Source organism: Schistocerca gregaria, unplaced genomic scaffold, assembly GCF_023897955.1.
Source record: "Schistocerca gregaria isolate iqSchGreg1 unplaced genomic scaffold, iqSchGreg1.2 ptg001082l, whole genome shotgun sequence".
Lineage (NCBI taxonomy): Eukaryota > Metazoa > Arthropoda > Insecta > Orthoptera > Acrididae > Schistocerca > Schistocerca gregaria.
Genome location: NW_026062424.1, coordinates 48,194 through 74,558, shown reverse-complemented (window position 1 = coordinate 74,558; position 26,365 = coordinate 48,194). Strand labels below are relative to the sequence as shown.

Sequence of the window (26,365 nt, the reverse complement as noted above, 5' to 3'; positions counted from 1 at the left end):
ACACTAGATCGCGTGTTAGAGACTCTTTGCAAGTCTTCCTTGGCGCACTCTTTTCAAACTGAGTTCCTTAATATCGTATCTTACGATAGTTTAAAATCAGTATGGAAGCATCTTTGTCACATGAGAAAGGTAGCATGAAAAAACGGCTGGCAGGGGTAGCGACAAGAAAGCAAGAAATGAAGACAGCCAGAGTTCCCAGGCGGTCGCCGATCCGAATATAAACGTTGTTGCTTATCTTCGGTGGTCGGACGGGAACAGGTTTTTTTTAATGTAGTTAGTTTTTGGAATTTAGCGCTCCTACAAAACAGTAGGCTCTGACGCATTTCAAGAGCACATCTGTCGATTCGCAGTGTTTCGTTATTTTCAACGAGTTCCTAGCACTCTTCCTCCGCGCATTCTTGTACAAACTGAGTTCATTACTGTAATTTCGCATCTTACGTTTAATACAGTAGTTTAAAATGCTTGTGGAAGCATCTTCGTCGCACCTGAGAGTTTGTATGAAAAGAGGGCTGGCAGGTGTAGTGACATAAAATTTAAAAGAAGAGAGGGAGCCAACAGCACCCGGTGTTCCCAGGCGGTCACCCATCCAAGTACTAACCGGGCCCGATGTTGCTTAACTTCGGTGATCGGACGAGAACCGGTGTATTCAACATGGTATGGCCGTTGGCGTCCTTATTTTGTAGCCGCACGGCACAAGAAGGCTTCGCCTCTCCTCCCAATACACGCAATCGCCATTTTCGGTGGCACATTTGACGCAAAGCACGTCCTTCCACCTCGAAGGCGACGCGCAGTGCGGCGCGCCGCCACGTGGGTCAGACGCACAACACAGCTGCTCGTTGCACCGCCTGTCATTCGTTTGGTTCGTGCGGCCTCCGACACTCGCGGGAGACGCACCTTGTTATTGTTGTCCGTCGCAGGGATTGCGCGCGGCCGGGCGGCGGGTGGACTGCGCGGGGTGTGGCAGTGTCCTGCTGGACCGAGAGAAGCGTTCTCACCTGCCTGACACGCGTCGCGCTTCTAGATATTTGCGTAATTCGCACGGTGCATAATCGGCTGTCACCTTCCGTCCCGACTTGTCCCGACTTTGCTCGACTGCCGCTCGCTGCCGCTCGGGTCGCGGTCCATATGACAGCACAAGCACGAGGAACATCTGCGAGATGGGCGCGGGCCGAACCGGCGTGTCCGAGGCGACGTGTGCGGCCGTTCGGAGCTACCAGAGCAGCTCTGTGCCGCGCCGTGCCGTGGAAAGGTGCGAAAACATGCACACAAGACACAGGCTTTTCGACAAAGTATCCATCTCTTGTAGCGACGAAAGGTAAATTTTTGTTTACAAATTTGCCGTTGTGCACTGCTACAAAACAATATGCCCTGACGTATTTCACAACATTTCTGTCACTTCATACTGTTTTGTTATTTCCAGAGACTCTTTGCAAGTCTTCCTTGGCGCACTCTTTTCAAACTGAGTTCCTTAATATCGTATCTTACGATAGTTTAAAATCAGTATGGAAGCATCTTTGTCACATGAGAAAGGTAGCATGAAAAAACGGCTGGCAGGGGTAGCGACAAGAAAGCAAGAAATGAAGACAGCCAGAGTTCCCAGGCGGTCGCCGATCCGAATATAAACGTTGTTGCTTATCTTCGGTGGTCGGACGGGAACAGGTTTTTTTTAATGTAGTTAGTTTTTGGAATTTAGCGCTCCTACAAAACAGTAGGCTCTGACGCATTTCAAGAGCACATCTGTCGATTCGCAGTGTTTCGTTATTTTCAACGAGTTCCTAGCACTCTTCCTCCGCGCATTCTTGTACAAACTGAGTTCATTACTGTAATTTCGCATCTTACGTTTAATACAGTAGTTTAAAATGCTTGTGGAAGCATCTTCGTCGCACCTGAGAGTTTGTATGAAAAGAGGGCTGGCAGGTGTAGTGACATAAAATTTAAAAGAAGAGAGGGAGCCAACAGCACCCGGTGTTCCCAGGCGGTCACCCATCCAAGTACTAACCGGGCCCGATGTTGCTTAACTTCGGTGATCGGACGAGAACCGGTGTATTCAACATGGTATGGCCGTTGGCGTCCTTATACTGTAGCCGCACGGCACAAGAAGGCTTCGCCTCTCCTCCCAATACACGCAATCGCCATTTTCGGTGGCACATTTGACGCAAAGCACGTCCTTCCACCTCGAAGGCGACGCGCAGTGCGGCGCGCCGCCACGTGGGTCAGACGCACAACACAGCTGCTCGTTGCACCGCCTGTCATTCGTTTGGTTCGTGCGGCCTCCGACACTCGCGGGAGACGCACCTTGTTATTGTTGTCCGTCGCAGGGATTGCGCGCGGCCGGGCGGCGGGTGGACTGCGCGGGGTGTGGCAGTGTCCTGCTGGACCGAGAGAAGCGTTCTCACCTGCCTGACACGCGTCGCGCTTCTAGATATTTGCGTAATTCGCACGGTGCATAATCGGCTGTCACCTTCCGTCCCGACTTGTCCCGACTTTGCTCGACTGCCGCTCGCTGCCGCTCGGGTCGCGGTCCATATGACAGCACAAGCACGAGGAACATCTGCGAGATGGGCGCGGGCCGAACCGGCGTGTCCGAGGCGACGTGTGCGGCCGTTCGGAGCTACCAGAGCAGCTCTGTGCCGCGCCGTGCCGTGGAAAGGTGCGAAAACATGCACACAAGACACAGGCTTTTCGACAAAGTATCCATCTCTTGTAGCGACGAAAGGTAAATTTTTGTTTACAAATTTGCCGTTGTGCACTGCTACAAAACAATATGCCCTGACGTATTTCACAACATTTCTGTCACTTCATACTGTTTTGTTATTTCCAGAGACTCTTTGCAAGTCTTCCTTGGCGCACTCTTTTCAAACTGAGTTCCTTAATATCGTATCTTACGATAGTTTAAAATCAGTATGGAAGCATCTTTGTCACATGAGAAAGGTAGCATGAAAAAACGGCTGGCAGGGGTAGCGACAAGAAAGCAAGAAATGAAGACAGCCAGAGTTCCCAGGCGGTCGCCGATCCGAATATAAACGTTGTTGCTTATCTTCGGTGGTCGGACGGGAACAGGTTTTTTTTAATGTAGTTAGTTTTTGGAATTTAGCGCTCCTACAAAACAGTAGGCTCTGACGCATTTCAAGAGCACATCTGTCGATTCGCAGTGTTTCGTTATTTTCAACGAGTTCCTAGCACTCTTCCTCCGCGCATTCTTGTACAAACTGAGTTCATTACTGTAATTTCGCATCTTACGTTTAATACAGTAGTTTAAAATGCTTGTGGAAGCATCTTCGTCGCACCTGAGAGTTTGTATGAAAAGAGGGCTGGCAGGTGTAGTGACATAAAATTTAAAAGAAGAGAGGGAGCCAACAGCACCCGGTGTTCCCAGGCGGTCACCCATCCAAGTACTAACCGGGCCCGATGTTGCTTAACTTCGGTGATCGGACGAGAACCGGTGTATTCAACATGGTATGGCCGTTGGCGTCCTTATACTGTAGCCGCACGGCACAAGAAGGCTTCGCCTCTCCTCCCAATACACGCAATCGCCATTTTCGGTGGCACATTTGACGCAAAGCACGTCCTTCCACCTCGAAGGCGACGCGCAGTGCGGCGCGCCGCCACGTGGGTCAGACGCACAACACAGCTGCTCGTTGCACCGCCTGTCATTCGTTTGGTTCGTGCGGCCTCCGACACTCGCGGGAGACGCACCTTGTTATTGTTGTCCGTCGCAGGGATTGCGCGCGGCCGGGCGGCGGGTGGACTGCGCGGGGTGTGGCAGTGTCCTGCTGGACCGAGAGAAGCGTTCTCACCTGCCTGACACGCGTCGCGCTTCTAGATATTTGCGTAATTCGCACGGTGCATAATCGGCTGTCACCTTCCGTCCCGACTTGTCCCGACTTTGCTCGACTGCCGCTCGCTGCCGCTCGGGTCGCGGTCCATATGACAGCACAAGCACGAGGAACATCTGCGAGATGGGCGCGGGCCGAACCGGCGTGTCCGAGGCGACGTGTGCGGCCGTTCGGAGCTACCAGAGCAGCTCTGTGCCGCGCCGTGCCGTGGAAAGGTGCGAAAACATGCACACAAGACACAGGCTTTTCGACAAAGTATCCATCTCTTGTAGCGACGAAAGGTAAATTTTTGTTTACAAATTTGCCGTTGTGCACTGCTACAAAACAATATGCCCTGACGTATTTCACAACATTTCTGTCACTTCATACTGTTTTGTTATTTCCAGAGACTCTTTGCAAGTCTTCCTTGGCGCACTCTTTTCAAACTGAGTTCCTTAATATCGTATCTTACGATAGTTTAAAATCAGTATGGAAGCATCTTTGTCACATGAGAAAGGTAGCATGAAAAAACGGCTGGCAGGGGTAGCGACAAGAAAGCAAGAAATGAAGACAGCCAGAGTTCCCAGGCGGTCGCCGATCCGAATATAAACGTTGTTGCTTATCTTCGGTGGTCGGACGGGAACAGGTTTTTTTTAATGTAGTTAGTTTTTGGAATTTAGCGCTCCTACAAAACAGTAGGCTCTGACGCATTTCAAGAGCACATCTGTCGATTCGCAGTGTTTCGTTATTTTCAACGAGTTCCTAGCACTCTTCCTCCGCGCATTCTTGTACAAACTGAGTTCATTACTGTAATTTCGCATCTTACGTTTAATACAGTAGTTTAAAATGCTTGTGGAAGCATCTTCGTCGCACCTGAGAGTTTGTATGAAAAGAGGGCTGGCAGGTGTAGTGACATAAAATTTAAAAGAAGAGAGGGAGCCAACAGCACCCGGTGTTCCCAGGCGGTCACCCATCCAAGTACTAACCGGGCCCGATGTTGCTTAACTTCGGTGATCGGACGAGAACCGGTGTATTCAACATGGTATGGCCGTTGGCGTCCTTATACTGTAGCCGCACGGCACAAGAAGGCTTCGCCTCTCCTCCCAATACACGCAATCGCCATTTTCGGTGGCACATTTGACGCAAAGCACGTCCTTCCACCTCGAAGGCGACGCGCAGTGCGGCGCGCCGCCACGTGGGTCAGACGCACAACACAGCTGCTCGTTGCACCGCCTGTCATTCGTTTGGTTCGTGCGGCCTCCGACACTCGCGGGAGACGCACCTTGTTATTGTTGTCCGTCGCAGGGATTGCGCGCGGCCGGGCGGCGGGTGGACTGCGCGGGGTGTGGCAGTGTCCTGCTGGACCGAGAGAAGCGTTCTCACCTGCCTGACACGCGTCGCGCTTCTAGATATTTGCGTAATTCGCACGGTGCATAATCGGCTGTCACCTTCCGTCCCGACTTGTCCCGACTTTGCTCGACTGCCGCTCGCTGCCGCTCGGGTCGCGGTCCATATGACAGCACAAGCACGAGGAACATCTGCGAGATGGGCGCGGGCCGAACCGGCGTGTCCGAGGCGACGTGTGCGGCCGTTCGGAGCTACCAGAGCAGCTCTGTGCCGCGCCGTGCCGTGGAAAGGTGCGAAAACATGCACACAAGACACAGGCTTTTCGACAAAGTATCCATCTCTTGTAGCGACGAAAGGTAAATTTTTGTTTACAAATTTGCCGTTGTGCACTGCTACAAAACAATATGCCCTGACGTATTTCACAACATTTCTGTCACTTCATACTGTTTTGTTATTTCCAGAGACTCTTTGCAAGTCTTCCTTGGCGCACTCTTTTCAAACTGAGTTCCTTAATATCGTATCTTACGATAGTTTAAAATCAGTATGGAAGCATCTTTGTCACATGAGAAAGGTAGCATGAAAAAACGGCTGGCAGGGGTAGCGACAAGAAAGCAAGAAATGAAGACAGCCAGAGTTCCCAGGCGGTCGCCGATCCGAATATAAACGTTGTTGCTTATCTTCGGTGGTCGGACGGGAACAGGTTTTTTTTAATGTAGTTAGTTTTTGGAATTTAGCGCTCCTACAAAACAGTAGGCTCTGACGCATTTCAAGAGCACATCTGTCGATTCGCAGTGTTTCGTTATTTTCAACGAGTTCCTAGCACTCTTCCTCCGCGCATTCTTGTACAAACTGAGTTCATTACTGTAATTTCGCATCTTACGTTTAATACAGTAGTTTAAAATGCTTGTGGAAGCATCTTCGTCGCACCTGAGAGTTTGTATGAAAAGAGGGCTGGCAGGTGTAGTGACATAAAATTTAAAAGAAGAGAGGGAGCCAACAGCACCCGGTGTTCCCAGGCGGTCACCCATCCAAGTACTAACCGGGCCCGATGTTGCTTAACTTCGGTGATCGGACGAGAACCGGTGTATTCAACATGGTATGGCCGTTGGCGTCCTTATACTGTAGCCGCACGGCACAAGAAGGCTTCGCCTCTCCTCCCAATACACGCAATCGCCATTTTCGGTGGCACATTTGACGCAAAGCACGTCCTTCCACCTCGAAGGCGACGCGCAGTGCGGCGCGCCGCCACGTGGGTCAGACGCACAACACAGCTGCTCGTTGCACCGCCTGTCATTCGTTTGGTTCGTGCGGCCTCCGACACTCGCGGGAGACGCACCTTGTTATTGTTGTCCGTCGCAGGGATTGCGCGCGGCCGGGCGGCGGGTGGACTGCGCGGGGTGTGGCAGTGTCCTGCTGGACCGAGAGAAGCGTTCTCACCTGCCTGACACGCGTCGCGCTTCTAGATATTTGCGTAATTCGCACGGTGCATAATCGGCTGTCACCTTCCGTCCCGACTTGTCCCGACTTTGCTCGACTGCCGCTCGCTGCCGCTCGGGTCGCGGTCCATATGACAGCACAAGCACGAGGAACATCTGCGAGATGGGCGCGGGCCGAACCGGCGTGTCCGAGGCGACGTGTGCGGCCGTTCGGAGCTACCAGAGCAGCTCTGTGCCGCGCCGTGCCGTGGAAAGGTGCGAAAACATGCACACAAGACACAGGCTTTTCGACAAAGTATCCATCTCTTGTAGCGACGAAAGGTAAATTTTTGTTTACAAATTTGCCGTTGTGCACTGCTACAAAACAATATGCCCTGACGTATTTCACAACATTTCTGTCACTTCATACTGTTTTGTTATTTCCAGAGACTCTTTGCAAGTCTTCCTTGGCGCACTCTTTTCAAACTGAGTTCCTTAATATCGTATCTTACGATAGTTTAAAATCAGTATGGAAGCATCTTTGTCACATGAGAAAGGTAGCATGAAAAAACGGCTGGCAGGGGTAGCGACAAGAAAGCAAGAAATGAAGACAGCCAGAGTTCCCAGGCGGTCGCCGATCCGAATATAAACGTTGTTGCTTATCTTCGGTGGTCGGACGGGAACAGGTTTTTTTTAATGTAGTTAGTTTTTGGAATTTAGCGCTCCTACAAAACAGTAGGCTCTGACGCATTTCAAGAGCACATCTGTCGATTCGCAGTGTTTCGTTATTTTCAACGAGTTCCTAGCACTCTTCCTCCGCGCATTCTTGTACAAACTGAGTTCATTACTGTAATTTCGCATCTTACGTTTAATACAGTAGTTTAAAATGCTTGTGGAAGCATCTTCGTCGCACCTGAGAGTTTGTATGAAAAGAGGGCTGGCAGGTGTAGTGACATAAAATTTAAAAGAAGAGAGGGAGCCAACAGCACCCGGTGTTCCCAGGCGGTCACCCATCCAAGTACTAACCGGGCCCGATGTTGCTTAACTTCGGTGATCGGACGAGAACCGGTGTATTCAACATGGTATGGCCGTTGGCGTCCTTATTTTGTAGCCGCACGGCACAAGAAGGCTTCGCCTCTCCTCCCAATACACGCAATCGCCATTTTCGGTGGCACATTTGACGCAAAGCACGTCCTTCCACCTCGAAGGCGACGCGCAGTGCGGCGCGCCGCCACGTGGGTCAGACGCACAACACAGCTGCTCGTTGCACCGCCTGTCATTCGTTTGGTTCGTGCGGCCTCCGACACTCGCGGGAGACGCACCTTGTTATTGTTGTCCGTCGCAGGGATTGCGCGCGGCCGGGCGGCGGGTGGACTGCGCGGGGTGTGGCAGTGTCCTGCTGGACCGAGAGAAGCGTTCTCACCTGCCTGACACGCGTCGCGCTTCTAGATATTTGCGTAATTCGCACGGTGCATAATCGGCTGTCACCTTCCGTCCCGACTTGTCCCGACTTTGCTCGACTGCCGCTCGCTGCCGCTCGGGTCGCGGTCCATATGACAGCACAAGCACGAGGAACATCTGCGAGATGGGCGCGGGCCGAACCGGCGTGTCCGAGGCGACGTGTGCGGCCGTTCGGAGCTACCAGAGCAGCTCTGTGCCGCGCCGTGCCGTGGAAAGGTGCGAAAACATGCACACAAGACACAGGCTTTTCGACAAAGTATCCATCTCTTGTAGCGACGAAAGGTAAATTTTTGTTTACAAATTTGCCGTTGTGCACTGCTACAAAACAATATGCCCTGACGTATTTCACAACATTTCTGTCACTTCATACTGTTTTGTTATTTCCAGAGACTCTTTGCAAGTCTTCCTTGGCGCACTCTTTTCAAACTGAGTTCCTTAATATCGTATCTTACGATAGTTTAAAATCAGTATGGAAGCATCTTTGTCACATGAGAAAGGTAGCATGAAAAAACGGCTGGCAGGGGTAGCGACAAGAAAGCAAGAAATGAAGACAGCCAGAGTTCCCAGGCGGTCGCCGATCCGAATATAAACGTTGTTGCTTATCTTCGGTGGTCGGACGGGAACAGGTTTTTTTTAATGTAGTTAGTTTTTGGAATTTAGCGCTCCTACAAAACAGTAGGCTCTGACGCATTTCAAGAGCACATCTGTCGATTCGCAGTGTTTCGTTATTTTCAACGAGTTCCTAGCACTCTTCCTCCGCGCATTCTTGTACAAACTGAGTTCATTACTGTAATTTCGCATCTTACGTTTAATACAGTAGTTTAAAATGCTTGTGGAAGCATCTTCGTCGCACCTGAGAGTTTGTATGAAAAGAGGGCTGGCAGGTGTAGTGACATAAAATTTAAAAGAAGAGAGGGAGCCAACAGCACCCGGTGTTCCCAGGCGGTCACCCATCCAAGTACTAACCGGGCCCGATGTTGCTTAACTTCGGTGATCGGACGAGAACCGGTGTATTCAACATGGTATGGCCGTTGGCGTCCTTATACTGTAGCCGCACGGCACAAGAAGGCTTCGCCTCTCCTCCCAATACACGCAATCGCCATTTTCGGTGGCACATTTGACGCAAAGCACGTCCTTCCACCTCGAAGGCGACGCGCAGTGCGGCGCGCCGCCACGTGGGTCAGACGCACAACACAGCTGCTCGTTGCACCGCCTGTCATTCGTTTGGTTCGTGCGGCCTCCGACACTCGCGGGAGACGCACCTTGTTATTGTTGTCCGTCGCAGGGATTGCGCGCGGCCGGGCGGCGGGTGGACTGCGCGGGGTGTGGCAGTGTCCTGCTGGACCGAGAGAAGCGTTCTCACCTGCCTGACACGCGTCGCGCTTCTAGATATTTGCGTAATTCGCACGGTGCATAATCGGCTGTCACCTTCCGTCCCGACTTGTCCCGACTTTGCTCGACTGCCGCTCGCTGCCGCTCGGGTCGCGGTCCATATGACAGCACAAGCACGAGGAACATCTGCGAGATGGGCGCGGGCCGAACCGGCGTGTCCGAGGCGACGTGTGCGGCCGTTCGGAGCTACCAGAGCAGCTCTGTGCCGCGCCGTGCCGTGGAAAGGTGCGAAAACATGCACACAAGACACAGGCTTTTCGACAAAGTATCCATCTCTTGTAGCGACGAAAGGTAAATTTTTGTTTACAAATTTGCCGTTGTGCACTGCTACAAAACAATATGCCCTGACGTATTTCACAACATTTCTGTCACTTCATACTGTTTTGTTATTTCCAGAGACTCTTTGCAAGTCTTCCTTGGCGCACTCTTTTCAAACTGAGTTCCTTAATATCGTATCTTACGATAGTTTAAAATCAGTATGGAAGCATCTTTGTCACATGAGAAAGGTAGCATGAAAAAACGGCTGGCAGGGGTAGCGACAAGAAAGCAAGAAATGAAGACAGCCAGAGTTCCCAGGCGGTCGCCGATCCGAATATAAACGTTGTTGCTTATCTTCGGTGGTCGGACGGGAACAGGTTTTTTTTAATGTAGTTAGTTTTTGGAATTTAGCGCTCCTACAAAACAGTAGGCTCTGACGCATTTCAAGAGCACATCTGTCGATTCGCAGTGTTTCGTTATTTTCAACGAGTTCCTAGCACTCTTCCTCCGCGCATTCTTGTACAAACTGAGTTCATTACTGTAATTTCGCATCTTACGTTTAATACAGTAGTTTAAAATGCTTGTGGAAGCATCTTCGTCGCACCTGAGAGTTTGTATGAAAAGAGGGCTGGCAGGTGTAGTGACATAAAATTTAAAAGAAGAGAGGGAGCCAACAGCACCCGGTGTTCCCAGGCGGTCACCCATCCAAGTACTAACCGGGCCCGATGTTGCTTAACTTCGGTGATCGGACGAGAACCGGTGTATTCAACATGGTATGGCCGTTGGCGTCCTTATACTGTAGCCGCACGGCACAAGAAGGCTTCGCCTCTCCTCCCAATACACGCAATCGCCATTTTCGGTGGCACATTTGACGCAAAGCACGTCCTTCCACCTCGAAGGCGACGCGCAGTGCGGCGCGCCGCCACGTGGGTCAGACGCACAACACAGCTGCTCGTTGCACCGCCTGTCATTCGTTTGGTTCGTGCGGCCTCCGACACTCGCGGGAGACGCACCTTGTTATTGTTGTCCGTCGCAGGGATTGCGCGCGGCCGGGCGGCGGGTGGACTGCGCGGGGTGTGGCAGTGTCCTGCTGGACCGAGAGAAGCGTTCTCACCTGCCTGACACGCGTCGCGCTTCTAGATATTTGCGTAATTCGCACGGTGCATAATCGGCTGTCACCTTCCGTCCCGACTTGTCCCGACTTTGCTCGACTGCCGCTCGCTGCCGCTCGGGTCGCGGTCCATATGACAGCACAAGCACGAGGAACATCTGCGAGATGGGCGCGGGCCGAACCGGCGTGTCCGAGGCGACGTGTGCGGCCGTTCGGAGCTACCAGAGCAGCTCTGTGCCGCGCCGTGCCGTGGAAAGGTGCGAAAACATGCACACAAGACACAGGCTTTTCGACAAAGTATCCATCTCTTGTAGCGACGAAAGGTAAATTTTTGTTTACAAATTTGCCGTTGTGCACTGCTACAAAACAATATGCCCTGACGTATTTCACAACATTTCTGTCACTTCATACTGTTTTGTTATTTCCAGAGACTCTTTGCAAGTCTTCCTTGGCGCACTCTTTTCAAACTGAGTTCCTTAATATCGTATCTTACGATAGTTTAAAATCAGTATGGAAGCATCTTTGTCACATGAGAAAGGTAGCATGAAAAAACGGCTGGCAGGGGTAGCGACAAGAAAGCAAGAAATGAAGACAGCCAGAGTTCCCAGGCGGTCGCCGATCCGAATATAAACGTTGTTGCTTATCTTCGGTGGTCGGACGGGAACAGGTTTTTTTTAATGTAGTTAGTTTTTGGAATTTAGCGCTCCTACAAAACAGTAGGCTCTGACGCATTTCAAGAGCACATCTGTCGATTCGCAGTGTTTCGTTATTTTCAACGAGTTCCTAGCACTCTTCCTCCGCGCATTCTTGTACAAACTGAGTTCATTACTGTAATTTCGCATCTTACGTTTAATACAGTAGTTTAAAATGCTTGTGGAAGCATCTTCGTCGCACCTGAGAGTTTGTATGAAAAGAGGGCTGGCAGGTGTAGTGACATAAAATTTAAAAGAAGAGAGGGAGCCAACAGCACCCGGTGTTCCCAGGCGGTCACCCATCCAAGTACTAACCGGGCCCGATGTTGCTTAACTTCGGTGATCGGACGAGAACCGGTGTATTCAACATGGTATGGCCGTTGGCGTCCTTATACTGTAGCCGCACGGCACAAGAAGGCTTCGCCTCTCCTCCCAATACACGCAATCGCCATTTTCGGTGGCACATTTGACGCAAAGCACGTCCTTCCACCTCGAAGGCGACGCGCAGTGCGGCGCGCCGCCACGTGGGTCAGACGCACAACACAGCTGCTCGTTGCACTGCCTGTCATTCGTTTGGTTCGTGCGGCCTCCGACACTCGCGGGAGACGCACCTTGTTATTGTTGTCCGTCGCAGGGATTGCGCGCGGCCGGGCGGCGGGTGGACTGCGCGGGGTGTGGCAGTGTCCTGCTGGACCGAGAGAAGCGTTCTCACCTGCCTGACACGCGTCGCGCTTCTAGATATTTGCGTAATTCGCACGGTGCATAATCGGCTGTCACCTTCCGTCCCGACTTGTCCCGACTTTGCTCGACTGCCGCTCGCTGCCGCTCGGGTCGCGGTCCATATGACAGCACAAGCACGAGGAACATCTGCGAGATGGGCGCGGGCCGAACCGGCGTGTCCGAGGCGACGTGTGCGGCCGTTCGGAGCTACCAGAGCAGCTCTGTGCCGCGCCGTGCCGTGGAAAGGTGCGAAAACATGCACACAAGACACAGGCTTTTCGACAAAGTATCCATCTCTTGTAGCGACGAAAGGTAAATTTTTGTTTACAAATTTGCCGTTGTGCACTGCTACAAAACAATATGCCCTGACGTATTTCACAACATTTCTGTCACTTCATACTGTTTTGTTATTTCCAGAGACTCTTTGCAAGTCTTCCTTGGCGCACTCTTTTCAAACTGAGTTCCTTAATATCGTATCTTACGATAGTTTAAAATCAGTATGGAAGCATCTTTGTCACATGAGAAAGGTAGCATGAAAAAACGGCTGGCAGGGGTAGCGACAAGAAAGCAAGAAATGAAGACAGCCAGAGTTCCCAGGCGGTCGCCGATCCGAATATAAACGTTGTTGCTTATCTTCGGTGGTCGGACGGGAACAGGTTTTTTTTAATGTAGTTAGTTTTTGGAATTTAGCGCTCCTACAAAACAGTAGGCTCTGACGCATTTCAAGAGCACATCTGTCGATTCGCAGTGTTTCGTTATTTTCAACGAGTTCCTAGCACTCTTCCTCCGCGCATTCTTGTACAAACTGAGTTCATTACTGTAATTTCGCATCTTACGTTTAATACAGTAGTTTAAAATGCTTGTGGAAGCATCTTCGTCGCACCTGAGAGTTTGTATGAAAAGAGGGCTGGCAGGTGTAGTGACATAAAATTTAAAAGAAGAGAGGGAGCCAACAGCACCCGGTGTTCCCAGGCGGTCACCCATCCAAGTACTAACCGGGCCCGATGTTGCTTAACTTCGGTGATCGGACGAGAACCGGTGTATTCAACATGGTATGGCCGTTGGCGTCCTTATTTTGTAGCCGCACGGCACAAGAAGGCTTCGCCTCTCCTCCCAATACACGCAATCGCCATTTTCGGTGGCACATTTGACGCAAAGCACGTCCTTCCACCTCGAAGGCGACGCGCAGTGCGGCGCGCCGCCACGTGGGTCAGACGCACAACACAGCTGCTCGTTGCACCGCCTGTCATTCGTTTGGTTCGTGCGGCCTCCGACACTCGCGGGAGACGCACCTTGTTATTGTTGTCCGTCGCAGGGATTGCGCGCGGCCGGGCGGCGGGTGGACTGCGCGGGGTGTGGCAGTGTCCTGCTGGACCGAGAGAAGCGTTCTCACCTGCCTGACACGCGTCGCGCTTCTAGATATTTGCGTAATTCGCACGGTGCATAATCGGCTGTCACCTTCCGTCCCGACTTGTCCCGACTTTGCTCGACTGCCGCTCGCTGCCGCTCGGGTCGCGGTCCATATGACAGCACAAGCACGAGGAACATCTGCGAGATGGGCGCGGGCCGAACCGGCGTGTCCGAGGCGACGTGTGCGGCCGTTCGGAGCTACCAGAGCAGCTCTGTGCCGCGCCGTGCCGTGGAAAGGTGCGAAAACATGCACACAAGACACAGGCTTTTCGACAAAGTATCCATCTCTTGTAGCGACGAAAGGTAAATTTTTGTTTACAAATTTGCCGTTGTGCACTGCTACAAAACAATATGCCCTGACGTATTTCACAACATTTCTGTCACTTCATACTGTTTTGTTATTTCCAGAGACTCTTTGCAAGTCTTCCTTGGCGCACTCTTTTCAAACTGAGTTCCTTAATATCGTATCTTACGATAGTTTAAAATCAGTATGGAAGCATCTTTGTCACATGAGAAAGGTAGCATGAAAAAACGGCTGGCAGGGGTAGCGACAAGAAAGCAAGAAATGAAGACAGCCAGAGTTCCCAGGCGGTCGCCGATCCGAATATAAACGTTGTTGCTTATCTTCGGTGGTCGGACGGGAACAGGTTTTTTTTAATGTAGTTAGTTTTTGGAATTTAGCGCTCCTACAAAACAGTAGGCTCTGACGCATTTCAAGAGCACATCTGTCGATTCGCAGTGTTTCGTTATTTTCAACGAGTTCCTAGCACTCTTCCTCCGCGCATTCTTGTACAAACTGAGTTCATTACTGTAATTTCGCATCTTACGTTTAATACAGTAGTTTAAAATGCTTGTGGAAGCATCTTCGTCGCACCTGAGAGTTTGTATGAAAAGAGGGCTGGCAGGTGTAGTGACATAAAATTTAAAAGAAGAGAGGGAGCCAACAGCACCCGGTGTTCCCAGGCGGTCACCCATCCAAGTACTAACCGGGCCCGATGTTGCTTAACTTCGGTGATCGGACGAGAACCGGTGTATTCAACATGGTATGGCCGTTGGCGTCCTTATACTGTAGCCGCACGGCACAAGAAGGCTTCGCCTCTCCTCCCAATACACGCAATCGCCATTTTCGGTGGCACATTTGACGCAAAGCACGTCCTTCCACCTCGAAGGCGACGCGCAGTGCGGCGCGCCGCCACGTGGGTCAGACGCACAACACAGCTGCTCGTTGCACCGCCTGTCATTCGTTTGGTTCGTGCGGCCTCCGACACTCGCGGGAGACGCACCTTGTTATTGTTGTCCGTCGCAGGGATTGCGCGCGGCCGGGCGGCGGGTGGACTGCGCGGGGTGTGGCAGTGTCCTGCTGGACCGAGAGAAGCGTTCTCACCTGCCTGACACGCGTCGCGCTTCTAGATATTTGCGTAATTCGCACGGTGCATAATCGGCTGTCACCTTCCGTCCCGACTTGTCCCGACTTTGCTCGACTGCCGCTCGCTGCCGCTCGGGTCGCGGTCCATATGACAGCACAAGCACGAGGAACATCTGCGAGATGGGCGCGGGCCGAACCGGCGTGTCCGAGGCGACGTGTGCGGCCGTTCGGAGCTACCAGAGCAGCTCTGTGCCGCGCCGTGCCGTGGAAAGGTGCGAAAACATGCACACAAGACACAGGCTTTTCGACAAAGTATCCATCTCTTGTAGCGACGAAAGGTAAATTTTTGTTTACAAATTTGCCGTTGTGCACTGCTACAAAACAATATGCCCTGACGTATTTCACAACATTTCTGTCACTTCATACTGTTTTGTTATTTCCAGAGACTCTTTGCAAGTCTTCCTTGGCGCACTCTTTTCAAACTGAGTTCCTTAATATCGTATCTTACGATAGTTTAAAATCAGTATGGAAGCATCTTTGTCACATGAGAAAGGTAGCATGAAAAAACGGCTGGCAGGGGTAGCGACAAGAAAGCAAGAAATGAAGACAGCCAGAGTTCCCAGGCGGTCGCCGATCCGAATATAAACGTTGTTGCTTATCTTCGGTGGTCGGACGGGAACAGGTTTTTTTTAATGTAGTTAGTTTTTGGAATTTAGCGCTCCTACAAAACAGTAGGCTCTGACGCATTTCAAGAGCACATCTGTCGATTCGCAGTGTTTCGTTATTTTCAACGAGTTCCTAGCACTCTTCCTCCGCGCATTCTTGTACAAACTGAGTTCATTACTGTAATTTCGCATCTTACGTTTAATACAGTAGTTTAAAATGCTTGTGGAAGCATCTTCGTCGCACCTGAGAGTTTGTATGAAAAGAGGGCTGGCAGGTGTAGTGACATAAAATTTAAAAGAAGAGAGGGAGCCAACAGCACCCGGTGTTCCCAGGCGGTCACCCATCCAAGTACTAACCGGGCCCGATGTTGCTTAACTTCGGTGATCGGACGAGAACCGGTGTATTCAACATGGTATGGCCGTTGGCGTCCTTATTTTGTAGCCGCACGGCACAAGAAGGCTTCGCCTCTCCTCCCAATACACGCAATCGCCATTTTCGGTGGCACATTTGACGCAAAGCACGTCCTTCCACCTCGAAGGCGACGCGCAGTGCGGCGCGCCGCCACGTGGGTCAGACGCACAACACAGCTGCTCGTTGCACCGCCTGTCATTCGTTTGGTTCGTGCGGCCTCCGACACTCGCGGGAGACGCACCTTGTTATTGTTGTCCGTCGCAGGGATTGCGCGCGGCCGGGCGGCGGGTGGACTGCGCGGGGTGTGGCAGTGTCCTGCTGGACCGAGAGAAGCGTTCTCACCTGCCTGACACGCGTCGCGCTTCTAGATATTTGCGTAATTCGCACGGTGCATAATCGGCTGTCACCTTCCGTCCCGACTTGTCCCGACTTTGCTCGACTGCCGCTCGCTGCCGCTCGGGTCGCGGTCCATATGACAGCACAAGCACGAGGAACATCTGCGAGATGGGCGCGGGCCGAACCGGCGTGTCCGAGGCGACGTGTGCGGCCGTTCGGAGCTACCAGAGCAGCTCTGTGCCGCGCCGTGCCGTGGAAAGGTGCGAAAACATGCACACAAGACACAGGCTTTTCGACAAAGTATCCATCTCTTGTAGCGACGAAAGGTAAATTTTTGTTTACAAATTTGCCGTTGTGCACTGCTACAAAACAATATGCCCTGACGTATTTCACAACATTTCTGTCACTTCATACTGTTTTGTTATTTCCAGAGACTCTTTGCAAGTCTTCCTTGGCGCACTCTTTTCAAACTGAGTTCCTTAATATCGTATCTTACGATAGTTTAAAATCAGTATGGAAGCATCTTTGTCACATGAGAAAGGTAGCATGAAAAAACGGCTGGCAGGGGTAGCGACAAGAAAGCAAGAAATGAAGACAGCCAGAGTTCCCAGGCGGTCGCCGATCCGAATATAAACGTTGTTGCTTATCTTCGGTGGTCGGACGGGAACAGGTTTTTTTTAATGTAGTTAGTTTTTGGAATTTAGCGCTCCTACAAAACAGTAGGCTCTGACGCATTTCAAGAGCACATCTGTCGATTCGCAGTGTTTCGTTATTTTCAACGAGTTCCTAGCACTCTTCCTCCGCGCATTCTTGTACAAACTGAGTTCATTACTGTAATTTCGCATCTTACGTTTAATACAGTAGTTTAAAATGCTTGTGGAAGCATCTTCGTCGCACCTGAGAGTTTGTATGAAAAGAGGGCTGGCAGGTGTAGTGACATAAAATTTAAAAGAAGAGAGGGAGCCAACAGCACCCGGTGTTCCCAGGCGGTCACCCATCCAAGTACTAACCGGGCCCGATGTTGCTTAACTTCGGTGATCGGACGAGAACCGGTGTATTCAACATGGTATGGCCGTTGGCGTCCTTATACTGTAGCCGCACGGCACAAGAAGGCTTCGCCTCTCCTCCCAATACACGCAATCGCCATTTTCGGTGGCACATTTGACGCAAAGCACGTCCTTCCACCTCGAAGGCGACGCGCAGTGCGGCGCGCCGCCACGTGGGTCAGACGCACAACACAGCTGCTCGTTGCACCGCCTGTCATTCGTTTGGTTCGTGCGGCCTCCGACACTCGCGGGAGACGCACCTTGTTATTGTTGTCCGTCGCAGGGATTGCGCGCGGCCGGGCGGCGGGTGGACTGCGCGGGGTGTGGCAGTGTCCTGCTGGACCGAGAGAAGCGTTCTCACCTGCCTGACACGCGTCGCGCTTCTAGATATTTGCGTAATTCGCACGGTGCATAATCGGCTGTCACCTTCCGTCCCGACTTGTCCCGACTTTGCTCGACTGCCGCTCGCTGCCGCTCGGGTCGCGGTCCATATGACAGCACAAGCACGAGGAACATCTGCGAGATGGGCGCGGGCCGAACCGGCGTGTCCGAGGCGACGTGTGCGGCCGTTCGGAGCTACCAGAGCAGCTCTGTGCCGCGCCGTGCCGTGGAAAGGTGCGAAAACATGCACACAAGACACAGGCTTTTCGACAAAGTATCCATCTCTTGTAGCGACGAAAGGTAAATTTTTGTTTACAAATTTGCCGTTGTGCACTGCTACAAAACAATATGCCCTGACGTATTTCACAACATTTCTGTCACTTCATACTGTTTTGTTATTTCCAGAGACTCTTTGCAAGTCTTCCTTGGCGCACTCTTTTCAAACTGAGTTCCTTAATATCGTATCTTACGATAGTTTAAAATCAGTATGGAAGCATCTTTGTCACATGAGAAAGGTAGCATGAAAAAACGGCTGGCAGGGGTAGCGACAAGAAAGCAAGAAATGAAGACAGCCAGAGTTCCCAGGCGGTCGCCGATCCGAATATAAACGTTGTTGCTTATCTTCGGTGGTCGGACGGGAACAGGTTTTTTTTAATGTAGTTAGTTTTTGGAATTTAGCGCTCCTACAAAACAGTAGGCTCTGACGCATTTCAAGAGCACATCTGTCGATTCGCAGTGTTTCGTTATTTTCAACGAGTTCCTAGCACTCTTCCTCCGCGCATTCTTGTACAAACTGAGTTCATTACTGTAATTTCGCATCTTACGTTTAATACAGTAGTTTAAAATGCTTGTGGAAGCATCTTCGTCGCACCTGAGAGTTTGTATGAAAAGAGGGCTGGCAGGTGTAGTGACATAAAATTTAAAAGAAGAGAGGGAGCCAACAGCACCCGGTGTTCCCAGGCGGTCACCCATCCAAGTACTAACCGGGCCCGATGTTGCTTAACTTCGGTGATCGGACGAGAACCGGTGTATTCAACATGGTATGGCCGTTGGCGTCCTTATACTGTAGCCGCACGGCACAAGAAGGCTTCGCCTCTCCTCCCAATACACGCAATCGCCATTTTCGGTGGCACATTTGACGCAAAGCACGTCCTTCCACCTCGAAGGCGACGCGCAGTGCGGCGCGCCGCCACGTGGGTCAGACGCACAACACAGCTGCTCGTTGCACCGCCTGTCATTCGTTTGGTTCGTGCGGCCTCCGACACTCGCGGGAGACGCACCTTGTTATTGTTGTCCGTCGCAGGGATTGCGCGCGGCCGGGCGGCGGGTGGACTGCGCGGGGTGTGGCAGTGTCCTGCTGGACCGAGAGAAGCGTTCTCACCTGCCTGACACGCGTCGCGCTTCTAGATATTTGCGTAATTCGCACGGTGCATAATCGGCTGTCACCTTCCGTCCCGACTTGTCCCGACTTTGCTCGACTGCCGCTCGCTGCCGCTCGGGTCGCGGTCCATATGACAGCACAAGCACGAGGAACATCTGCGAGATGGGCGCGGGCCGAACCGGCGTGTCCGAGGCGACGTGTGCGGCCGTTCGGAGCTACCAGAGCAGCTCTGTGCCGCGCCGTGCCGTGGAAAGGTGCGAAAACATGCACACAAGACACAGGCTTTTCGACAAAGTATCCATCTCTTGTAGCGACGAAAGGTAAATTTTTGTTTACAAATTTGCCGTTGTGCACTGCTACAAAACAATATGCCCTGACGTATTTCACAACATTTCTGTCACTTCATACTGTTTTGTTATTTCCAGAGACTCTTTGCAAGTCTTCCTTGGCGCACTCTTTTCAAACTGAGTTCCTTAATATCGTATCTTACGATAGTTTAAAATCAGTATGGAAGCATCTTTGTCACATGAGAAAGGTAGCATGAAAAAACGGCTGGCAGGGGTAGCGACAAGAAAGCAAGAAATGAAGACAGCCAGAGTTCCCAGGCGGTCGCCGATCCGAATATAAACGTTGTTGCTTATCTTCGGTGGTCGGACGGGAACAGGTTTTTTTTAATGTAGTTAGTTTTTGGAATTTAGCGCTCCTACAAAACAGTAGGCTCTGACGCATTTCAAGAGCACATCTGTCGATTCGCAGTGTTTCGTTATTTTCAACGAGTTCCTAGCACTCTTCCTCCGCGCATTCTTGTACAAACTGAGTTCATTACTGTAATTTCGCATCTTACGTTTAATACAGTAGTTTAAAATGCTTGTGGAAGCATCTTCGTCGCACCTGAGAGTTTGTATGAAAAGAGGGCTGGCAGGTGTAGTGACATAAAATTTAAAAGAAGAGAGGGAGCCAACAGCACCCGGTGTTCCCAGGCGGTCACCCATCCAAGTACTAACCGGGCCCGATGTTGCTTAACTTCGGTGATCGGACGAGAACCGGTGTATTCAACATGGTATGGCCGTTGGCGTCCTTATACTGTAGCCGCACGGCACAAGAAGGCTTCGCCTCTCCTCCCAATACACGCAATCGCCATTTTCGGTGGCACATTTGACGCAAAGCACGTCCTTCCACCTCGAAGGCGACGCGCAGTGCGGCGCGCCGCCACGTGGGTCAGACGCACAACACAGCTGCTCGTTGCACCGCCTGTCATTCGTTTGGTTCGTGCGGCCTCCGACACTCGCGGGAGACGCACCTTGTTATTGTTGTCCGTCGCAGGGATTGCGCGCGGCCGGGCGGCGGGTGGACTGCGCGGGGTGTGGCAGTGTCCTGCTGGACCGAGAGAAGCGTTCTCACCTGCCTGACACGCGTCGCGCTTCTAGATATTTGCGTAATTCGCACGGTGCATAATCGGCTGTCACCTTCCGTCCCGACTTGTCCCGACTTTGCTCGACTGCCGCTCGCTGCCGCTCGGGTCGCGGTCCATATGACAGCACAAGCACGAGGAACATCTGCGAGATGGGCGCGGGCCGAACCGGCGTGTCCGAGGCGACGTGTGCGGCCGTTCGGAGCTACCAGAGCAGCTCTGTGCCGCGCCGTGCCGTGGAAAGGTGCGAAAACATGCACACAAGACACAGGCTTTTCGACAAAGTATCCATCTCTTGTAGCGACGAAAGGTAAATTTTTGTTTACAAATTTGCCGTTGTGCACTGCTACAAAACAATATGCCCTGACGTATTTCACAACATTTCTGTCACTTCATACTGTTTTGTTATTTCCAGAGACTCTTTGCAAGTCTTCCTTGGCGCACTCTTTTCAAACTGAGTTCCTTAATATCGTATCTTACGATAGTTTAAAATCAGTATGGAAGCATCTTTGTCACATGAGAAAGGTAGCATGAAAAAACGGCTGGCAGGGGTAGCGACAAGAAAGCAAGAAATGAAGACAGCCAGAGTTCCCAGGCGGTCGCCGATCCGAATATAAACGTTGTTGCTTATCTTCGGTGGTCGGACGGGAACAGGTTTTTTTTAATGTAGTTAGTTTTTGGAATTTAGCGCTCCTACAAAACAGTAGGCTCTGACGCATTTCAAGAGCACATCTGTCGATTCGCAGTGTTTCGTTATTTTCAACGAGTTCCTAGCACTCTTCCTCCGCGCATTCTTGTACAAACTGAGTTCATTACTGTAATTTCGCATCTTACGTTTAATACAGTAGTTTAAAATGCTTGTGGAAGCATCTTCGTCGCACCTGAGAGTTTGTATGAAAAGAGGGCTGGCAGGTGTAGTGACATAAAATTTAAAAGAAGAGAGGGAGCCAACAGCACCCGGTGTTCCCAGGCGGTCACCCATCCAAGTACTAACCGGGCCCGATGTTGCTTAACTTCGGTGATCGGACGAGAACCGGTGTATTCAACATGGTATGGCCGTTGGCGTCCTTATTTTGTAGCCGCACGGCACAAGAAGGCTTCGCCTCTCCTCCCAATACACGCAATCGCCATTTTCGGTGGCACATTTGACGCAAAGCACGTCCTTCCACCTCGAAGGCGACGCGCAGTGCGGCGCGCCGCCACGTGGGTCAGACGCACAACACAGCTGCTCGTTGCACCGCCTGTCATTCGTTTGGTTCGTGCGGCCTCCGACACTCGCGGGAGACGCACCTTGTTATTGTTGTCCGTCGCAGGGATTGCGCGCGGCCGGGCGGCGGGTGGACTGCGCGGGGTGTGGCAGTGTCCTGCTGGACCGAGAGAAGCGTTCTCACCTGCCTGACACGCGTCGCGCTTCTAGATATTTGCGTAATTCGCACGGTGCATAATCGGCTGTCACCTTCCGTCCCGACTTGTCCCGACTTTGCTCGACTGCCGCTCGCTGCCGCTCGGGTCGCGGTCCATATGACAGCACAAGCACGAGGAACATCTGCGAGATGGGCGCGGGCCGAACCGGCGTGTCCGAGGCGACGTGTGCGGCCGTTCGGAGCTACCAGAGCAGCTCTGTGCCGCGCCGTGCCGTGGAAAGGTGCGAAAACATGCACACAAGACACAGGCTTTTCGACAAAGTATCCATCTCTTGTAGCGACGAAAGGTAAATTTTTGTTTACAAATTTGCCGTTGTGCACTGCTACAAAACAATATGCCCTGACGTATTTCACAACATTTCTGTCACTTCATACTGTTTTGTTATTTCCAGAGACTCTTTGCAAGTCTTCCTTGGCGCACTCTTTTCAAACTGAGTTCCTTAATATCGTATCTTACGATAGTTTAAAATCAGTATGGAAGCATCTTTGTCACATGAGAAAGGTAGCATGAAAAAACGGCTGGCAGGGGTAGCGACAAGAAAGCAAGAAATGAAGACAGCCAGAGTTCCCAGGCGGTCGCCGATCCGAATATAAACGTTGTTGCTTATCTTCGGTGGTCGGACGGGAACAGGTTTTTTTTAATGTAGTTAGTTTTTGGAATTTAGCGCTCCTACAAAACAGTAGGCTCTGACGCATTTCAAGAGCACATCTGTCGATTCGCAGTGTTTCGTTATTTTCAACGAGTTCCTAGCACTCTTCCTCCGCGCATTCTTGTACAAACTGAGTTCATTACTGTAATTTCGCATCTTACGTTTAATACAGTAGTTTAAAATGCTTGTGGAAGCATCTTCGTCGCACCTGAGAGTTTGTATGAAAAGAGGGCTGGCAGGTGTAGTGACATAAAATTTAAAAGAAGAGAGGGAGCCAACAGCACCCGGTGTTCCCAGGCGGTCACCCATCCAAGTACTAACCGGGCCCGATGTTGCTTAACTTCGGTGATCGGACGAGAACCGGTGTATTCAACATGGTATGGCCGTTGGCGTCCTTATACTGTAGCCGCACGGCACAAGAAGGCTTCGCCTCTCCTCCCAATACACGCAATCGCCATTTTCGGTGGCACATTTGACGCAAAGCACGTCCTTCCACCTCGAAGGCGACGCGCAGTGCGGCGCGCCGCCACGTGGGTCAGACGCACAACACAGCTGCTCGTTGCACCGCCTGTCATTCGTTTGGTTCGTGCGGCCTCCGACACTCGCGGGAGACGCACCTTGTTATTGTTGTCCGTCGCAGGGATTGCGCGCGGCCGGGCGGCGGGTGGACTGCGCGGGGTGTGGCAGTGTCCTGCTGGACCGAGAGAAGCGTTCTCACCTGCCTGACACGCGTCGCGCTTCTAGATATTTGCGTAATTCGCACGGTGCATAATCGGCTGTCACCTTCCGTCCCGACTTGTCCCGACTTTGCTCGACTGCCGCTCGCTGCCGCTCGGGTCGCGGTCCATATGACAGCACAAGCACGAGGAACATCTGCGAGATGGGCGCGGGCCGAACCGGCGTGTCCGAGGCGACGTGTGCGGCCGTTCGGAGCTACCAGAGCAGCTCTGTGCCGCGCCGTGCCGTGGAAAGGTGCGAAAACATGCACACAAGACACAGGCTTTTCGACAAAGTATCCATCTCTTGTAGCGACGAAAGGTAAATTTTTGTTTACAAATTTGCCGTTGTGCACTGCTACAAAACAATATGCCCTGACGTATTTCACAACATTTCTGTCACTTCATACTGTTTTGTTATTTCCAGAGACTCTTTGCAAGTCTTCCTTGGCGCACTCTTTTCAAACTGAGTTCCTTAATATCGTATCTTACGATAGTTTAAAATCAGTATGGAAGCATCTTTGTCACATGAGAAAGGTAGCATGAAAAAACGGCTGGCAGGGGTAGCGACAAGAAAGCAAGAAATGAAGACAGCCAGAGTTCCCAGGCGGTCGCCGATCCGAATATAAACGTTGTTGCTTATCTTCGGTGGTCGGACGGGAACAGGTTTTTTTTAATGTAGTTAGTTTTTGGAATTTAGCGCTCCTACAAAACAGTAGGCTCTGACGCATTTCAAGAGCACATCTGTCGATTCGCAGTGTTTCGTTATTTTCAACGAGTTCCTAGCACTCTTCCTCCGCGCATTCTTGTACAAACTGAGTTCATTACTGTAATTTCGCATCTTACGTTTAATACAGTAGTTTAAAATGCTTGTGGAAGCATCTTCGTCGCACCTGAGAGTTTGTATGAAAAGAGGGCTGGCAGGTGTAGTGACATAAAATTTAAAAGAAGAGAGGGAGCCAACAGCACCCGGTGTTCCCAGGCGGTCACCCATCCAAGTACTAACCGGGCCCGATGTTGCTTAACTTCGGTGATCGGACGAGAACCGGTGTATTCAACATGGTATGGCCGTTGGCGTCCTTATACTGTAGCCGCACGGCACAAGAAGGCTTCGCCTCTCCTCCCAATACACGCAATCGCCATTTTCGGTGGCACATTTGACGCAAAGCACGTCCTTCCACCTCGAAGGCGACGCGCAGTGCGGCGCGCCGCCACGTGGGTCAGACGCACAACACAGCTGCTCGTTGCACCGCCTGTCATTCGTTTGGTTCGTGCGGCCTCCGACACTCGCGGGAGACGCACCTTGTTATTGTTGTCCGTCGCAGGGATTGCGCGCGGCCGGGCGGCGGGTGGACTGCGCGGGGTGTGGCAGTGTCCTGCTGGACCGAGAGAAGCGTTCTCACCTGCCTGACACGCGTCGCGCTTCTAGATATTTGCGTAATTCGCACGGTGCATAATCGGCTGTCACCTTCCGTCCCGACTTGTCCCGACTTTGCTCGACTGCCGCTCGCTGCCGCTCGGGTCGCGGTCCATATGACAGCACAAGCACGAGGAACATCTGCGAGATGGGCGCGGGCCGAACCGGCGTGTCCGAGGCGACGTGTGCGGCCGTTCGGAGCTACCAGAGCAGCTCTGTGCCGCGCCGTGCCGTGGAAAGGTGCGAAAACATGCACACAAGACACAGGCTTTTCGACAAAGTATCCATCTCTTGTAGCGACGAAAGGTAAATTTTTGTTTACAAATTTGCCGTTGTGCACTGCTACAAAACAATATGCCCTGACGTATTTCACAACATTTCTGTCACTTCATACTGTTTTGTTATTTCCAGAGACTCTTTGCAAGTCTTCCTTGGCGCACTCTTTTCAAACTGAGTTCCTTAATATCGTATCTTACGATAGTTTAAAATCAGTATGGAAGCATCTTTGTCACATGAGAAAGGTAGCATGAAAAAACGGCTGGCAGGGGTAGCGACAAGAAAGCAAGAAATGAAGACAGCCAGAGTTCCCAGGCGGTCGCCGATCCGAATATAAACGTTGTTGCTTATCTTCGGTGGTCGGACGGGAACAGGTTTTTTTTAATGTAGTTAGTTTTTGGAATTTAGCGCTCCTACAAAACAGTAGGCTCTGACGCATTTCAAGAGCACATCTGTCGATTCGCAGTGTTTCGTTATTTTCAACGAGTTCCTAGCACTCTTCCTCCGCGCATTCTTGTACAAACTGAGTTCATTACTGTAATTTCGCATCTTACGTTTAATACAGTAGTTTAAAATGCTTGTGGAAGCATCTTCGTCGCACCTGAGAGTTTGTATGAAAAGAGGGCTGGCAGGTGTAGTGACATAAAATTTAAAAGAAGAGAGGGAGCCAACAGCACCCGGTGTTCCCAGGCGGTCACCCATCCAAGTACTAACCGGGCCCGATGTTGCTTAACTTCGGTGATCGGACGAGAACCGGTGTATTCAACATGGTATGGCCGTTGGCGTCCTTATACTGTAGCCGCACGGCACAAGAAGGCTTCGCCTCTCCTCCCAATACACGCAATCGCCATTTTCGGTGGCACATTTGACGCAAAGCACGTCCTTCCACCTCGAAGGCGACGCGCAGTGCGGCGCGCCGCCACGTGGGTCAGACGCACAACACAGCTGCTCGTTGCACCGCCTGTCATTCGTTTGGTTCGTGCGGCCTCCGACACTCGCGGGAGACGCACCTTGTTATTGTTGTCCGTCGCAGGGATTGCGCGCGGCCGGGCGGCGGGTGGACTGCGCGGGGTGTGGCAGTGTCCTGCTGGACCGAGAGAAGCGTTCTCACCTGCCTGACACGCGTCGCGCTTCTAGATATTTGCGTAATTCGCACGGTGCATAATCGGCTGTCACCTTCCGTCCCGACTTGTCCCGACTTTGCTCGACTGCCGCTCGCTGCCGCTCGGGTCGCGGTCCATATGACAGCACAAGCACGAGGAA

At 51.7% G+C, this 26,365-nt stretch overlaps 19 non-coding genes across 19 annotated transcripts; all 19 read right to left on the bottom strand.

The window, feature by feature from the left end:
• Window positions 1-549: 549 nt before the first annotated feature.
• LOC126328042 (5S ribosomal RNA) lies at window positions 550-668 on the bottom strand. The gene has a single exon (XR_007561650.1). It is a non-coding gene; the product is annotated as a 5S ribosomal RNA (ribosomal RNA).
• A 1,282-nt stretch (window positions 669-1,950) lies between these two features.
• Window positions 1,951-2,069, bottom strand: LOC126328041 (5S ribosomal RNA). The gene has a single exon (XR_007561649.1). It is a non-coding gene; the product is annotated as a 5S ribosomal RNA (ribosomal RNA).
• Window positions 2,070-3,351: 1,282 nt separating this feature from the next.
• Window positions 3,352-3,470, bottom strand: LOC126328040 (5S ribosomal RNA). The gene has a single exon (XR_007561648.1). It is a non-coding gene; the product is annotated as a 5S ribosomal RNA (ribosomal RNA).
• A 1,282-nt stretch (window positions 3,471-4,752) lies between these two features.
• LOC126328039 (5S ribosomal RNA) lies at window positions 4,753-4,871 on the bottom strand. Its single transcript, XR_007561647.1, has one exon. It is a non-coding gene; the product is annotated as a 5S ribosomal RNA (ribosomal RNA).
• A 1,282-nt stretch (window positions 4,872-6,153) lies between these two features.
• On the bottom strand, window positions 6,154-6,272 carry LOC126328037 (5S ribosomal RNA). Its single transcript, XR_007561645.1, has one exon. It is a non-coding gene; the product is annotated as a 5S ribosomal RNA (ribosomal RNA).
• Window positions 6,273-7,554: 1,282 nt separating this feature from the next.
• LOC126328036 (5S ribosomal RNA) lies at window positions 7,555-7,673 on the bottom strand. Its single transcript, XR_007561644.1, has one exon. It is a non-coding gene; the product is annotated as a 5S ribosomal RNA (ribosomal RNA).
• Window positions 7,674-8,955: 1,282 nt separating this feature from the next.
• On the bottom strand, window positions 8,956-9,074 carry LOC126328035 (5S ribosomal RNA). The gene has a single exon (XR_007561643.1). It is a non-coding gene; the product is annotated as a 5S ribosomal RNA (ribosomal RNA).
• A 1,282-nt stretch (window positions 9,075-10,356) lies between these two features.
• On the bottom strand, window positions 10,357-10,475 carry LOC126328034 (5S ribosomal RNA). The gene has a single exon (XR_007561642.1). It is a non-coding gene; the product is annotated as a 5S ribosomal RNA (ribosomal RNA).
• Window positions 10,476-11,757: 1,282 nt separating this feature from the next.
• Window positions 11,758-11,876, bottom strand: LOC126328033 (5S ribosomal RNA). Its single transcript, XR_007561641.1, has one exon. It is a non-coding gene; the product is annotated as a 5S ribosomal RNA (ribosomal RNA).
• Window positions 11,877-13,158: 1,282 nt separating this feature from the next.
• LOC126328032 (5S ribosomal RNA) lies at window positions 13,159-13,277 on the bottom strand. Its single transcript, XR_007561640.1, has one exon. It is a non-coding gene; the product is annotated as a 5S ribosomal RNA (ribosomal RNA).
• Window positions 13,278-14,559: 1,282 nt separating this feature from the next.
• On the bottom strand, window positions 14,560-14,678 carry LOC126328031 (5S ribosomal RNA). The gene has a single exon (XR_007561639.1). It is a non-coding gene; the product is annotated as a 5S ribosomal RNA (ribosomal RNA).
• Window positions 14,679-15,960: 1,282 nt separating this feature from the next.
• On the bottom strand, window positions 15,961-16,079 carry LOC126328030 (5S ribosomal RNA). Its single transcript, XR_007561638.1, has one exon. It is a non-coding gene; the product is annotated as a 5S ribosomal RNA (ribosomal RNA).
• Window positions 16,080-17,361: 1,282 nt separating this feature from the next.
• LOC126328029 (5S ribosomal RNA) lies at window positions 17,362-17,480 on the bottom strand. The gene has a single exon (XR_007561637.1). It is a non-coding gene; the product is annotated as a 5S ribosomal RNA (ribosomal RNA).
• A 1,282-nt stretch (window positions 17,481-18,762) lies between these two features.
• Window positions 18,763-18,881, bottom strand: LOC126328028 (5S ribosomal RNA). The gene has a single exon (XR_007561636.1). It is a non-coding gene; the product is annotated as a 5S ribosomal RNA (ribosomal RNA).
• Window positions 18,882-20,163: 1,282 nt separating this feature from the next.
• Window positions 20,164-20,282, bottom strand: LOC126328026 (5S ribosomal RNA). Its single transcript, XR_007561634.1, has one exon. It is a non-coding gene; the product is annotated as a 5S ribosomal RNA (ribosomal RNA).
• A 1,282-nt stretch (window positions 20,283-21,564) lies between these two features.
• On the bottom strand, window positions 21,565-21,683 carry LOC126328025 (5S ribosomal RNA). Its single transcript, XR_007561633.1, has one exon. It is a non-coding gene; the product is annotated as a 5S ribosomal RNA (ribosomal RNA).
• A 1,282-nt stretch (window positions 21,684-22,965) lies between these two features.
• On the bottom strand, window positions 22,966-23,084 carry LOC126328024 (5S ribosomal RNA). The gene has a single exon (XR_007561632.1). It is a non-coding gene; the product is annotated as a 5S ribosomal RNA (ribosomal RNA).
• A 1,282-nt stretch (window positions 23,085-24,366) lies between these two features.
• Window positions 24,367-24,485, bottom strand: LOC126328023 (5S ribosomal RNA). The gene has a single exon (XR_007561631.1). It is a non-coding gene; the product is annotated as a 5S ribosomal RNA (ribosomal RNA).
• A 1,282-nt stretch (window positions 24,486-25,767) lies between these two features.
• On the bottom strand, window positions 25,768-25,886 carry LOC126328022 (5S ribosomal RNA). The gene has a single exon (XR_007561630.1). It is a non-coding gene; the product is annotated as a 5S ribosomal RNA (ribosomal RNA).
• Between the last annotated feature and the right edge of the window lie 479 nt (window positions 25,887-26,365).